We start from the raw sequence: 16,341 nt of genomic DNA, 5'->3' as shown, positions 1-16,341 counted from the left end.
GGAAGAACAGAGAGATGACAGCCATGTTATGCCAAAAGCAGAGACAAGCCAAAGAGCACCAATGATTGCCAGGAAAAAAAAAAAACACCACAAAAACAAAAAACAGAAGCTAGAAGAGAGGGAAGGATTCTTCCCTACAGAAAAGAGCCTGGTCCTGCTGATTTTAGACTTCCAGCCTCCAGAGCTGTGAGATAATAGATTCCTATTGTTTTAAGTCACCCAGTTTATGGTACTTTGTTACAGCAGCCCTAACAAACTAATCCAGATAGTTTTCCCAGAAGCATGTCTACCTCGTACTATCAAACTGCATTTCCAAGGGCCCTGCCTGCTTTCATATCTCAATTTCTAAAAAAAGAAAGCTTAATCACAGCATTCTAAATTCTGATTTAGTAACTTCATTAAATGATAAAAATTAATGCATGATATACCAGATATTCAGAAAATGTAAATTACTACATGAGTGTTACAGCAATGTTCACACTAATTAACATGTCTTAAGAAAGGCCATGCATGTGTATCAACTGATCAGAATAATACAATCAAAAGAATAAAGAGGGTTTCTTTCAGCATGTAAAATAAATAAATAAATACAGTATTTTTATTAGATAGTTGGCAATGTTCCTTTGAACCTATTTGAGTGTTAAAATTGATGTGTAAACTATACGGCTTTATATTTGATATTTAGAAGAAATTTAGACCATTAGAGAAAATTTTTTATTTTCTTATTGGTCAATAATAACTTCAATATTTATTATTATTAAAATATTGATTTTAAAATAAAATTATGAAGCACTAGTTTCACAAGGAGATAAGAAAAATATGTGCAAATACCAAGACAATAAATTTCACAGTGAATGAGTTTATTTCTAGTTTGTTACAGTTAGAGAAAATTGTTTTAAAATGTATTGTACATTTGAAAAATGCTATGATATAATTTCATTGTGGTCAGAAAATATGATCTCCATGACACATATTCTTTGGTATTTGTTATTTAGTTTTCAAGTTAATGATCAATTTTGAAAATGTTATATATGTGCTTAAAAAGAATATGTATTATCCAATTGATGGATGTAAGGTTCTATGCATGTTAATTGGAGAAAGTCTGATAATGATACTGTCAAGTCTTTCATGCTTTATTAATTTCTTGTCTACATAATCTCTCAAATATGAAGAAAGGTATGTTAAAATCTCTCCTATTTATGTCAACTATACTTTAATTTAAAAAAACTTACCTATTTGTGTATGCTATTTCTCCTTGTAATTTTTCCTATTTTTGCTTTTGATAATAATATAATTAGACACATACAAGTTTAGAATTGTTATATCTTCTTGATAAATTTTTTTAAATCCTCACCCGAGGATATTTTTCTATTGATTTTTAGAGAGAGTGGAAGAGAGAGGGAAAGACAGAGAGAAATATTGATGTGAGAGAAACACATCAATTGGTTGCCTCCTTCATGCACCCCCACCAGGTCCCGGGCTGGGGAAGAACCTACAACCAAGGTATGTGCCCTTGACCGGAATCGAACCCAAGACCCTTAGGTCTGCAGGCTGACGCTCTATCCACTGAGCAAATCCAGCTGGGGCTGAAATTTTTTAATATATATATTTTTAATTTATTTTGAAGAGAAAAGGAGGGGGAGAGAGAGTAGAAACATAAATGATGAGAATCATTGATCGACTGCCTCCTGCACGCCCCTGACTGGGGATCGAGTCCAAAACCCCAAGCATGTGCCATGACTAGAAATCGAACTGCGACCTCCTGGTTCATTGGTTGATGCTCAACCACTGAGCCATGCCAGCTGGTTTTGATGACTTTTTCATCATGATGTAATGATTATATTATGTCTAATAATGTTTTCTACCTTAAAGTTTGTCTTGTCTGATGCAATGTTGTGGCACCAGTTGTCTTTTGGTTATACTTCCTGGACATATTTTTCTGTCTTTTTACTTTCAAACTTTCTGTGCCCTCATACTTTTGGTGTATCTCTTATAAACAGAATATAGCTGGATTTATAAAAATACAATTTGTCAATCTATGCTGTTTACCTTGTAAGTTTCATCTGTTTACCATTGTCATTGCTGGTTTATTGCATTTCTTTCTGTCACTTTAATTGGTGCTTTCTGTTTTTCCTACTTTTTCTCTCCCCCACCCCACTTTTTTTGCTATTCATTTGTTCTTGGAGTATTAGTGTTCTTTTTTTTTTAATCCTCACCTGAGGATATTTTTGGCATTGATTTTTTTTTAGAGAGAATGGAGGGGGGTGAGGGAAAGAGAGTGAAACATAGATGTGAGAGAGATACATCAACTGGTTGCCTCCCACATGCACCCCCATCAGGTCAGAGATGGAGCCTGCAATCAAGGTACATGCCCTAGACCCAGGATTCGAATCTGAGACCCTTCGGTCCATGGGCCCATGCTCTAATCACTGAGCTAAGCTGTCCAGGGCAGTATTAGTGTTATTTTTATTCTTTAGGTGAGTTTGTGGGTAGGTTGAGCAGAGGGGTATTTATTTGTTTGTTTTTACAAGAATCTTTTTAATCCACTTTTACATTTTGTAAGGGTTAGTTTAATTAAAACAAGATCATATTATCAATAAATTCACTTAACTTGGCGTAGTAAATGGCAAAAGCTTGTAATACACTAGAAATGAAAGAATGAGTATGGCACCACCATTAAACCCTCTGTGCTGTGGAGCTCCCACTCTTCTTTCAGCATACCCTGTGTCCTGTTTCTGATGCCAACTGCCAGACATAAGACTAAGTGAGCATGCTCATGATGTCAATCCATATGTTAAATATTAATATCTTACTTCTCAGTTTAAAATATTAAAAGATATTCTAACATTTTTATACCCTTCTTCAAAAGGGTTGGTGTTATAGGTTGCATTACAACCCCCAAAAATGATATGTTGAAGTCCTAACCCCCAGTACTTCAAAATATGACCTTTGGAAAGAGGGCCTTTACAAAGGTAATCGTGTTAAAATGAGATCATTAGGGTGGGCCCTAATCCAATATAAATGATGTGATTTAAAGGGAGGAAATTTGGACAAAGACAGAAACACAGGGAGAACATTGTGTAAGGATGAAGACAGAGATTGAAGCAATTTATCAACAAACCAAGGAATACCAGAGATTGCCAGCAAACCAGCAGAAGCTAGGAGAGAAAAATGGAAAAGACTCTCTCTCATAGGCCTCAGGAGAAACTGACCCTGCTTACACCTTGATCTCAGCCTTCCAGCCCCCAGAACTATGAGACAATAAATGTCTGTACTCAGTCTGTGGAACTTGGTTACTGCTGTTGTGTTAGTGATATTAATTAATATTAATGTTATTAATGCAGTTGGGAAACATTGATCTTCTTCACCGTATTAATGGAACTTGATGTCCTTAAGGGCACCCATTTACTTCCCTAATCCACATTTTTTAAAGATTTTAATCAATGGTAGAAGACAATAAATTGTTGGAAATATTTTAACTAATTTCTTCATTCAATAAATATTCATTGAACACTGCATAGAACTTACTAAAGAAATAGTATGGGGAAAAAGAAATAGTAGAGGATAAAATAGACAAGCTTCTCTCCTCATGGAGCTTATGTGCCAATGAGGGAGACATGAAACAAATAAATATATAGGGACAGACTTTTAAAGTGACGTTAAGAAAATACAGGGAACTATGAGAGAGTATAAGAGAGTGTTCATAGAAGTCCTCTCTGGAGAGATCATCTTTTTTTCTTTTTAGAATTTTTAAAAATGCTTTCAATTACAGCTGACATACAATATTATACTAGTTTTAGGTGTACAACATAGTGATTAGACATTTATTTTTATTGCATTTATTAGGGTACAGATGTCAAGTATACAACTCAATAAAACATCATGTGCACACTGCATCACGCTCCCATCTCCCCAAGCAAAGTCTCTTTCCACCCCCATTTCCACCACCTTTGCCCACCTTCACCACCCTTACCCTCTGGCTATCACCACACTGTTGTCTGTGTCTATGATATATATATACTTTTGCTTAGTCCCTGCACCTTCTTTCATCCAGCCCCCTCAACTACCCTCCCCTCTGAGAGCTGTCAGTCTGTTCCATGTATCCATGCCTCTGTTTCTATTTTGTTCGTCAGTTTATTTTGTTCACTAGATTCCACATATAAGTGAGATCATATGGTATTTATCTTTTTCTGACTTATTTCACTTAGTATAGTACTCTCTAGTCTAGGTTCATCCAAGCAGTTGCAAAAGGTAAGATTCCCTTTTTTCCTTTTTTTTTACCTCCAAGTAGTATTCCATGGTGTAAATATACCACAGCTTTTTTTTATCCACTGATATATTGATGGGCACTTGGACTGATTCCAGATCTTGGTTATTATAAATAATGCTTCTATGAACATAGGAGTGCATAGGTGCATATATTTTTCAAATTAGTGTAGAACTTACAAAGTGATCACCCCAATAAGTCAAGTATGGAGAAATCTATAAGCTGAGTCGAAGGAGAAGGATCCCCATGTAAAGACAAGGGGAAGATCATTTCATTTTTTTATTTTTTTAAATTGTTTTATTGCTTAAAGTATTACAAAGAGTATTATATATGTCTCCTTTTTTTCTCTCCCTAACAGGGGAAGATCATTTCAGGCAGAAGGAACTGCATATGGAAACACCTTAGTGTGTTTGAAGAACAGATGGGATATCAGAACTTGCTAATGCACTGAATATTGTGGGAAATGAGGAACAGAAAACAACCAAAGATGACTAACCTGGAAACTTGTTGAACAGTGGCAGCTATTTACTGAGATTAGGAAAACTCTAGGAAGCACAGATTGGGTCGGGGTGGGAATCAAGAGTTATGTTTTAGACATGTTAAATTAGCAATCTAGTAAATCTTAAAGTAGAAATGTCAAGTGGACAATTGAATATATAAGTTTGGAGATCAGAGGAAAGGTCTGTGTTGCAGATATACATTTTGGAGTCATTAGTACAGGCAGTATTTAAAGCCATGGGAATGGAAGAGATTATCAGGGGAGTGAGTATAGCTAGAGAAGAGGGCCAACGACTGAGTTCTGGAGCATTCTGACACTTTGAGATTAGACTTTGTCAGATCTGCACTGTAGTCTGAGACTCTCCCTTCCCAACACTGCTGACTAGTCCCTTTCTCTTCACAAGTATCAGGTCTGCATCATGGTGTGAGGAATCTCCTGCTTAATCTTGCTTCCGCCAACTTTGTCTTTCACAGGCAGTACTTCTGGTAAAACTCTTGCCCTCCTAACTCTGTCTCAGTGTCTGCTTCGCAAAGGACCTCAACAGACACAATTGGTGCTAGGATTGGTCTGAGAAAGCAGAGATAGTTCCAGGCTTTGTGACTGGATTAATTACTACCTGAAATGAAATGAGGACCTCATCCTAGGTCAGCGGTTCTCAAGCTGTGGGTCGAGACCCCTTTGGGGGTCGAACGACCCTTTCACAGGGGTCGCCTAAGACCATCAGAAAACACATATATAATTACATATTGTTTTTGTGATTAATCACTATGCTTTAATTATGTTCAATTTGTAATAATGAAAATACATCCTGCATATTTACATTATGATTCATAACAGTAGCAAAATTACAGTTATGAAGTAGCAAAGAAAATAATTTTATGGTTGGGGGTCACCACAACATGAGGAACTGTACTAAAGGGTCGCGGCATTAGGAAGGTTGAAAACCACTGTCCTAGGTGGTATGTGGTCCAAGGATGGTCCCTGGTACAAGATGGTGGCCCAAGTGCTAAAACTTTCACTGGTAGTGAGTTGGGAGAATATTCTGGTGAAAGATAATGCTCTGGCAGGTGCAATGGAAAATAGATGTGAATAACATTGCTTCCAAGGACAGTGGAATTGGCCATTGTTATTAAGTTTCATTGACAGCCTATTGAAAGATTTTTTAAAACTGCTGAGGGCAATTAACAATAGAAAACTAAGTGTAAAGGCCAGAGTGCCTCTTTGGTAACTCATGAAGAGGTCCTTATTTCCTTCAATGGGTGAACAGAAAAACCTAAAGACCAAACTCAGAATTTAATGGTCACTCAAATGACTATTAAGGCAGGTCTTTCTGTTATGCCAAGGTCAGGGTTCTAGTTGGGAAAGCCCAGGATCCTGGTGTATGGCATGGAAACATCTAAATGGATGCCCCTAGAGATTTTTGGCTCCACAGACTGAATTCACAGAGCCTGCAAAAGTAACCCACCCTCTCTATTAAGGGCTAGCATTCACACCATCCCTTAAGCGAAGATAGTATAGCCCTAGCCAGTTTTCTCAGTGGATAGAGCATTGATCTGCGGACTGAAGGGTCCCTAGTTCGATTCCAGTCAAGGGCATGTACCTCAGTTGCAGGCTCCATCTCTGGCCCTGGTCGGGCCCCGTGTGGGAGGCAACCAATCAATGTGTCTCTCTGACATTAATGTTTTATCTCTCTATCTCTCCACCTACTTTCCACTCTCTCTAAAAATCAATGGGAAAATACAGGTGAGGATTAAGAGAGAGAGGAGACAGTGCAAAGGCCACTCCCCTATAAGGCAACAAGATCTGCCTCCACCTCTTCTCCTGGATATCAGGCTAACACCTAGGGTTAAGTCAGAGTATAACCCAGCCAGAGATGTGCTGGGCTTTCTAAGAAAGGAAAGGGTCTATACACCAAAGGAGCTGTAAGACCTAGCCAACATATATTGCAAGAAGTCATAGATCTCCCATGGACAGGATTTCAAGTGTGTTTGATCAATTGGGCCAGAACATAAGACTACATAAGGGAGAGTTTATTGACTTAGGGCATTCTCTTGGAATGCAGGACTTAACACCCTGATAAGGACCCTAAAGCTAGGTGCAAACCTGCTATTATGGTGACTCCTAAAAGCCTGGATAAAGTGATGGGCCACACTGGATGGGGTTTAAAATGCTTAAATTGCCACAGCAGATTGTAAATAAAAGAAGTAAAAGGCTCAAGGAAGTGAGCATGCTGGAACAGATATATTTACCTGATGCCAGAAGACCCACCAGAGAATTATGTTGCATGGGAAGGTTAGGAGACATACCATTCACCAAAGCCAATAAGAATGCACTGGTGAGAAGTTCTGTGGTGGCTCTTCTCTGCAGGCCGGGGGAAATAGCAGGAGAGGCAATCACAGAGTTGTGCTCATTAATAGAGGTGGCTGTGTTTAACTGCCCTAAGCCAGGAGGCCACAATAACCACAATGACTGGCAAATTCAAAGAGGCAGCCAAGGGGACTTGACGCTCAGGGAGTCAAGAGGATTAATAAAGTATGGTGTCCCTAGGAGCAAATAAAAAGATTGGCAATAAGAATATTATTTAATTATATAATTTTTATTATTTTAATATATTTTTATTGATTTCAGAGAGGAAGGGAGAGGGAGAAAGATATAGAAACATCAATGAAGAGCCTAACTGGTTTGGCCTCAGTGGATAGAGCGTCAGCCTGCCGAACTGAAGGGTCCTAGGTTCGAATTCCAGTCAGGGGCACATGCCCCAGGTTGCAGGCTCAATCCCCAGTGGGGGGCGTGCAAGAGGCACCCAATCAATGATTCTCTCTCATCATTGATGTTTCTATCTCTCTCTCCCTCTCCCTTCCTCTCTGAAATCAATAAAAATATATTTTTAAAAAAAGAAACATCAATGAAGAGAGAGAATCATTGATTGGCTGCCACCTGCATGCCCCCTACTGGGGATCGAGCCTGCAACCCGGGCATATGCACCAACCAGGAATCAAACCGTGTCCTCCCGGTTCATAGGCTGACACTCAACCACTGAGCCACACCAGCTGGGCAGTTATATAATTTTTTAAAAGCAGCAATAGAAAAGAGGCTAACACTGAGAGAGAGAGAGAGAGAGAGAGAGAGAGAGAGAGAGAGAGAGAGAAAAGAAGCCAAAGGTTAACACCCCCAAACACCCCCGGCCCAGTTCCTGAACCTGAGTCAGTTTTCAGACCAATAACCCAATGACTAAAGAGGTGGCTGGTCCTCAGGAGGAAGAACCCTATATCACCATGGCAATTACATACCATAATGATAGTGCCAGTCCTTCTCTGAAGTGACCTATGGCCATTTACTTGGGTGACTGTACAATGGGGAGACATATTAGAGAACTACTGGAGATTGATACCCAGAAGCCCAGAGTGTCTCTCTAGCAAGGGGTTCTAGGTAATAAATAGGGAGGTAGAACACAAAATTTGGATAAAAGATAGTTTACAAATATAAGGAGTCTTTCCTGGAGTCCAGGATTTAACACCCTGGCAAGGACCCTGGAAGATGGTACAAACACACTGCTAGGATGGACCCTAGAAACATGGAAAGCATGTTGGCTGACACTAAGTTGGGTAGAAACGCCTGAATTGTCCTGACAGACAGTGATGAGAAGGCTCCGAGTAGAGCCTGCTGAGTGAATCTGTTATGTGACACCCGAATACCCACTGAAGGATTATATTCCACAGGAAGGCTCTGGGAGCACACTGTTCACCAAGGCCATGAAGAGTGTGCTGGTGATAAAGCACCAGCATTACTAAGAAATGCATGTGGCACTCCTTTGCAGGCCAAGGCAGACTGTAGGAGGAGCAATCACAGAGCTGGGTTCATAACTAGGAATGGGGATGATAGTGCCTCTTCCATCCTGGAAGGACCAGCAAGTTCATTCTCATAGAAATGATATTTATTCTGGGTGTGGTTTTGCCTTTACTGCCCATAGAACTTTAGCCAGTTTCACTCACCAGGGACTTAAGGAATGCCTAATTCACACTAAAGCATCTGACCAGGGGATTTACTTCAAAGCAAAGAAAGTGTGGGAGTGTGCCTGTGACCATAGGACCCTCTGGGCATGTCACATTCCACACCATTGAAAAGTAGCTGGCCTGGAAAGAGCGATGGAATAAGCCTGCAGAAGGTGCAGCTGAAGCACCAGCTGGGAAGCAATACTCTGCAAGGTACCATCCTCCAGGATAAACTGAGAATGCTAAATCAGAGACCTGTACATGGCACCATTTCCCCAAGAGGAAAAAATGTATGGATGCAGGAACCAAGTGGTGGAAGCAGGAATGAACCCATATACCACCATTTCCAATAACCTACTAGTAAAGAAACATTGTGCTTTTGTCCCCACAATTTTGAGCTCTGCAGTATAAAAGGTACTTGTCCCCAAAAGGAGCACACTTTTGTCAGGGGCACAGCAGGAGTCCCATTGAACTATAAACTGCAGCTGCCAGCAGAGCACTTTGGAGGCCTATAACAGAAATATTCTTGTTCTAAGAAACCTGTATGACACAAGAAGTAGCATAGTATTATTTGAAGGTGAACTTAGCTTAGTTAAAAATGTATATTTCATAAACTCTAAGGAAACCAATATAATTTATATACTAAGGAGGAAATAAAGTGAAATCATATAAAAATCTCAATTAAAACCATAGAAGACAGAAAGAGAGGGTGGGGAAGAAACAAGAACAATGCAACAAATAGAAAATAGTTAAGGGGCAGGGAGAAGAGATAAACCAAAGAACTTCTATGCATATATGCATAAGCATGGACACAGAAAATAGTGTGGTGAAGGCCTGAATGGGGAGCAGGGAGGCGGGGAGGGGATTAATGGGGGGGGAGGGAAACAGCTGTAATACTTTCAACAATAAAGATAAATTAAAAATAAAGAAAAAAGAGAACAGTTACAAAGATAGTAGTAGTAGATATTAATCTAACTATATCAATAATCACACTAAATATGAATAGTGTAAATGTACCAATTAAAAGACAGAGGTTGTTGGAGTGAATAAGAAAAACAAGAACCAACTGTAAGGTGTCTATAAGAAATCCACTTTAAAGACACAGGTAGGTTAAAAATAAAAGAATAGACACTAATATACTAAGAAAACACTAACCAAGGGAAAGCTGGAGTAGCTATATTTCTATCAGGCAAAGTAGGCTTCAGAACAAGAAATACTATCAAGAATAAAGAGGATTGCCCGGCCGGCTTGGCTCGGTGGTTCAGCATCAACCTATGAACCAGGAGGTTGAGGTCTGATTCCCAGTCAGGGCACATGCCTGGGTTGCAGGCTCGATCCCCAGTGTGGGGCTTGCAGAAGGCAGGCGATCGATGATTCTCTCTCATCATTGATGTTTCTATCTCTCTCTCCCTCTCCCTTCCTCTCTGAAATCAATAAAAATATATTTTTTAAAAAGAAGAGGACAAACACTCCAAAATTTTATATGGAACCAAGAAAGACCCCGAATAGCTATAGCAATCTTGAGAAAGAAAAACAAAGTTGGAGGAATCACAATACCAGATATCAAGTTATACTACAAAGCCACTGTACTCAAAACAGCCTGGTAGTGGCACAAGAGCAGACATATAGACCAATGGAACAGAACAGAGAACCCAGAAATCAACCCAAGCCACTATGCCCAATTAATATTTGACAAAGAAGGCAAAAGCATACATTGGAGCAGAGACAGTCTCTTCAATAGATGTTGTTGGGAAAACTGGACAGGTACACGCAAAAAAAATGAAACTAGACCACCAACTTACACCATACATAAGAATAAACTCAAAATGGATAAATGACTTAAATGTAAGACATGAAACCATAAAAGTCCTAGACGAAACCATAAGCACCAAAATCTCAGACATCTCTCATAGCAATATGTTTACTGATACATCTCCTAGGACAATGGAAACTAAGGAGAAAATGAAAAAATAGGACTGCACGAAAATAAAAAGTTTCTGCACAGCAAAATAAATCATTAACAAAATAATAAGGGATCCCACTACATGGGAGAACATAATTGCCAATGATACATCTGATAAGGGGTTAATATCCAAAATATATAGGGAACTCATACAACTTAACAAAAGGAAGACAAACAACCCAATTAAAAAAATGGGCAAAGGACCTAGACACTTCTCCAAAGTGGACATACAGAAAGCCAAGAGACAAATGAAAAAATGCTCAAAATCACTAATCATCCGTGAGATACAAATCAAAATAACACTGAGATATCACCTCACACCTGTCATAATGGTTATCATCAACAAATCAATCAATGACCAGTGTTGGTGAGGTTGTGGAGAAAAGGGAACCCTAGTACACTGCTGGTGGGAATGCAGACTGGTGCAGCCACTTTGGAAAACAGTATGGAGTTTCCTCAAAAATTAAAAATGGAACTGCCATTTGACCCAGTCCCCTCTTCTAGGAATATATCCTAAGAAATCTGAAACACCAGTCAGAAAGGATATATGCGGTCCTATGTTCATAGCAGCACAATTTACAATAGCTAAGATTTGGAAACAGCCTAAGTGCCCATCTGCAGATGAGTGGATAAAAAAACTATGGTACATTTACAACAGCATGGATGGACCTGGAGAGCAAAACAAGCCAGTCAGATAAAGATAAGTAACACATGATCTCACTCATATGTGGAATCTAATGAACCAAATAAACTGATGATCAAAAATAGACCCAGAGTTATAGAAGCATGAACAGACTGTTGAACCTCAGACGGAAGGCAGGGGAGGGTGTGTGGGAAGAGATCAACCAATGAACTTGTATGCATATATGCATAACTTGTGGACACAAACAATGGGGTGGGGAGGGCCTGGTTGGGGGGGAACAGGTGTGGGCTGGGAGAGGTTAATGGGGGGGCTTATGTAATACTTTCAACAATAAAGATTTTTGTAAATAAATAAATATGAGTTTTTTTAAAAAAAAGTTGTGATACATTTATACAATGGAATACTACTCAGCCATAAAACATAAAGAAATCTACTCTTTGCAACTGCATGGATGGACCTGGAGAGTGTTATGCTAAGTGAAATAAACCAGTCAGAGAAAGACAAGCACCATGTTATTCCACTTATATGTGGAACCTAATGAACAAAATAAACTGACAAAATAGAAATAGAGTATTGGATACATGGAACAGATTGACAACTGTCAGAGGGGAAGGGGGTTTGGGGGGCTGGGTCAAAAAGGTGAAAGGATTAAGCAAAAAAAAACCTCAGACATAGACAACAGTACAGTGATTACCAGAGGGAAGGGGATGGGGAAGATAGAAGAGGGTAAAAGAGAGATAAATGGTGATGGAAGGAGACTTGACTTAGGGTGGTGAACACAATATACAGATGATGTATTATAGAATTGTACACCTAAAACCTATATCATTTCATTAACCAATGTCACCCTAATAAATTCAATAAACAAATTTTTTAAAAGAATAGAGGTTAAGAAATTAAAAAGAGAGAATAAAAAGGATCATTATATAATGACTAGAGGCCCAGTGCATGAAATTCATGCACAGGTAGGGTCCCTAGGCCTGGCCGGTGATCAGGGCTGATCTGTGGGGCAACCGGTGGGGCAATCAGGGAGCCCCTGCTAGCACCTGCCTTGGCCAGCCTGGCACTGCCTGCTTGCTGGCCCTGCCCCCTGCTGCCTCCCCTGGGCAATGTGGGGACAGCGCCAGCCCGCTCACCAGCTGGCTGACCCTGCCCCCCAAAGCCGCCGCCACTAACCTCCCTCTAGGGGGTGACCGGCTGGGCAATCGGGAGGAGGGACCCTGCTGGCACCCTCCTTGGCTGGCCTGGGGCCTGTGGTCTGGGAGAAGCTCCTGCATTGAGCATCTGTCCCTGGTGGTCAGTGCACATCATAGTGACCGGTCATTTCACCAGTTGTTCCACCATTCGGTCGATTTGCATATTAGGCTTTTATTATATAGGATAAAGGAGTCAATCCTAAATGTATATACACCTAGCAACATACATCAAAATAAGTGAGGCAAAACTAATAGAACTTTAAGGAGAAATAAATACACCTACTATTATAACTGGAGACTTTAACACTCTTTTGTAAGTAATAGATCAAACAGGCAGAAAATCAGTACAAATGTAGAAAGGATAAGATGAGAACAAGTGGAAGCTCTGAGAACAACTGCAGCAAGGTGGGCTATAGTTTTTCCTTCTACTTCCCTCTTCCACATTTTGCCTCAGGAAGAGAGGCCCACAGGAACTTTAAACAAGCTTGGGGAAGTGAGTCCATGCAGCACAAAGGGAGGACTATGACAGGCATGGAAGAGTATGGCTTAGATCTCCCTTCGAGAAAGAATTTGCCATATATCTGTGAGGAGTGTAATTAGCTGACAGCCTCCAGCTGCAGCACCTTCCATGATCAGCCACAGAGTTCTTGACAAGGCTATGCTTTCCCTTGGAAGACTCCAGCCAATGGCTGAGCATGATGGCAATACTAGGACCTGGCCATTTCTGCCTAACATGGGACTCTTGTGACAGGCAGTCATTTCTCCAGAACTCCCCCATTGGGTTGACCAAGACTTTATCACAGGTGCCTCACAGTCCAAAGCAATTCTGCCCCAATTCCCCTTCCTCCCCGACATCCTTTCAAATGTGTCAGATCTGCATTATGGTCTACCGTGGTCGGCAAACTGCAGCTCACGAGCCACATGCGGCTCTTTGGCCCCTTGAGTGTGGCTCTTCCTAAGCCTTAGGAGTACCCTAATTAAGTTAATAACAATATACCTACCTATATAGTTTAAGTTTAAAAAAATTGGCTCTCAAAAGAAATTTCAGTCATTGTACTGTTGATATTTGGCTCTGTTGACTAATGAGTTTGCCGACCACTGGTAGGAGACTTCCTTGCCAAATCTTGCTCTCTGCTCTTTTAGGTCTCATAGCTATTATCCCCAATCAACATCTTGTATTCCTAAATCCATATTAGCATCTGCTACCTGGAGGAACCAAATAGGTACAATTAGCCTCTCACCACTGCCTTCCATTTTGGAGAAATTTTACAGAAGACACTTAATCAAGCATTTCAAGAGTCTCTTCATTATGATGACAATGTTTTCAGCAAGTTCATCAGTTGAACTAACAACTAGATAATTCAGACAATAAAACCATTTAATATCCCAAACTCAAAATCTCCATCAAGATGTACATGCCGCAACTACAGTTTTTGCAATCATTGCATTCAGTTTTCCTTGCATGGTAGGATGCTGATGAAGGTTGTCATAAAAGCATAAATTTGGGTTGTTTCAAGCCAATTTTAGTCATGCTTATGATCATTCAGAGTGAAGGATTTTTTCCAGAAAGATCTAGATTTTTCTTGAAACTTAAATAGTCAAGTGGTAACTTTTCCTTATGAAGTCAGTGGCTTTCTTGGACAAAAGTACTTCTTTGTAGTCATTTCCCACCTCTTCATAAAGCTGAGAAAAAATTCTTAACATAACTGACAAGCATTAAGTGCTTCCCTTAAATCTTCATGTGTAGCTCAGGTGGAGAGGACTTTGCTGTGGACAACAATGGATGGCAGCTTTAGTTGGGGTAGATTAGACTCTGATAGCAAATAGACCCTGAAATGTCAGTGGCTTAAGACAAAGGGTTATTTCTCACTCACGCAAAGTCCCATGAGATGGTTCCTGTCTTAACAACTCTCCTAAATAGGTTTCCTCTAAGTGGTGAACTCAGGGGTCCAGGTTCCTTGCATTGTGCTCTGTTATTTCAGAGTCCAACAGCAGAGAGATTCCACCTGAAAAAGTATGAGGACAATTATACGGGTTAGGCCTGGAAGTGACAGTTATCAATTTCACCCACATTTCATTGGCCAGAACAAAACCACGTGGACTCACCTGGCTAAAAGGAAAGCTGAAAAATAAAGAAGAGCGCATTGATATTGCTGTACAGTCTTGGCCATAACAGACTCTGCTTTTGGTGTACAGCTAGAATACATGAAACAAGCTCTCCAGTTGGATTTACCATATCTTTAATATCTTTCCTACTTTATCCTTGTACATCACTTTCACTCTGAATTATTCTCATGAAGTCATCAATAAGCTTAAAGTCCTTCCCTATCTTAGTTAATTGCATCACCATCCAATCGTTTACTCAAATCCAAAACTTGGAAGTTATCCTTATTTCCTCTACATGGAAACAAGGAAAAAGAAAAGAGAGCCAAAGAACCCAATGCAGTCGTGATTCCAGAGCAATTTCCATGAATATTACCATCCAATAGGAAGGTATATTCCTACAAATGAAGATGGTTTGATAGCATTACCTGTAAAGAGTATCCTAATATATTTCCCTAAGAGGAAGGGAGAGAGAGAGAGAGAAACAGAAACATTAATGATGAGAGAACTATTGATCGGCCACCTCTTGCACGCCCCACCCCCCCACTGGGAACCCAGCCTGCAATCCAGGCAAGTGCCCTGACCTGGAATTGAACCATGACCTCCTGGTTCATAGGTTGATGCTCAACCTCTGAGCCATGCCGGCTGGGTGGTATCAGAAATTTATCATTCCATCATCTGAACCATCTCTTAATGTAAAAATATCAATGGCAAAGAAACTAAAAATATCATGTGACTCCCATGAAAAACCATTGAAATTTGTACTATCATAGCCTGATAATGGGAGCAAATTAAATTCCATTAAGTGGTATATGTATCTCTAGCATAGTTCCTGATATAGAGTAAGTATTCAATAAATATTTGTGGAATGAATAAATCAATGAATGAATGAATGAATGGAAAGGCTCACACAGCCCACACTCCAGGCATATAACTTCTTTAGTAAAAAGCCTACCTTGCTCTAGCTGGTTTGGCTCAATGGATAGAGAGAGTGTCGGCCTGTGGACTGAAGGGTTCTGGGTCTGATTCCAGTCAAGAGCTCGATTCTGGTCAAGGGCACATACCTTGGTTGCAAGCTTGATCCCTGGCCCTGGTTGGTGCGCATGCGGGAGGCAACTAATCAATGTGCCTCTCTCACATCGATGCTTGTCTCTCTGTCTCTACCCTTCCCTTCCACTCTTTCTAAAAATCAATGGAATAAGATCCTTGGGTGAAGATTACAAAAAAAAAAAAGCTTAACTTTGCCTAAGCAAGCTTTGGTCACTGTTTCTGTGCACATATGTTAACACACCTTTGAAATGCCTCCTTTCAGAATCCTCCTTCTAAATGTTTTTTGTTACTTGATAACAGAGAGAAGGAGGGAGAGGGAGAGAGGAATAGAAACATCAGTGATGAGAGAGAACCATTGATCAGCTACCTCCTGCATGCCCCCTACTGGGATCGAGCTTGCAACCTGAGCATGTCCCCTGACTGGGAATGGAACTGTGACCTCCTGGCAGAATCCTCCTTCTAAAATATGACCACCCTTGCCCTGAATGGTGTGCCTCACTTGGCTGGCATTGTTCCTTGCACAAAAGGGTCACTGGTTTGATTCCCAGTCAGGGCACATACCCAGATTGTGGATTGGATCACGAAGATGCATGTTGAGGCAACAGATCGATGTTTCTCACATCGATGT

Source organism: Myotis lucifugus, unplaced genomic scaffold, assembly GCF_000147115.1.
Source record: "Myotis lucifugus unplaced genomic scaffold, Myoluc2.0 scaffold_2, whole genome shotgun sequence".
NCBI classification, from domain to species: Eukaryota; Metazoa; Chordata; class Mammalia; order Chiroptera; family Vespertilionidae; genus Myotis; species Myotis lucifugus.
This window is presented reverse-complemented; position numbering follows the sequence as displayed.